Source organism: Hydra viridissima, unplaced genomic scaffold, assembly GCF_058129835.1.
Source record: "Hydra viridissima isolate aposymbiotic clone 2 unplaced genomic scaffold, HvirCarnegie_v1 scaffold_9, whole genome shotgun sequence".
In the NCBI taxonomy this organism is placed as follows: domain Eukaryota; kingdom Metazoa; phylum Cnidaria; class Hydrozoa; order Anthoathecata; family Hydridae; genus Hydra; species Hydra viridissima.
In genome coordinates, this window is record NW_028324308.1 from 14539838 (window position 1) to 14540127 (window position 290).

The following is a 290-nucleotide window of genomic DNA, read 5'->3' on the forward strand; positions in this document are numbered from 1 at the left end:
TTATATATATATATATATATATATATATATATATATATATATATATATATATATATATATATATATATATATATATATATATATATATATATATATATATATATATATATATTCAGCAAAGAAAACAATTACAATTTTAATTTTTTTCAACCATAACATTATCTACATACAAAACACTACATAATATAAATACAACATAAACATTTAGTATACTACATATAAATTTGTAATTATAAATGTTAATATAGTATACCAGGAATTATTCGTTAGTGAAGCAAAAAAAATCAATA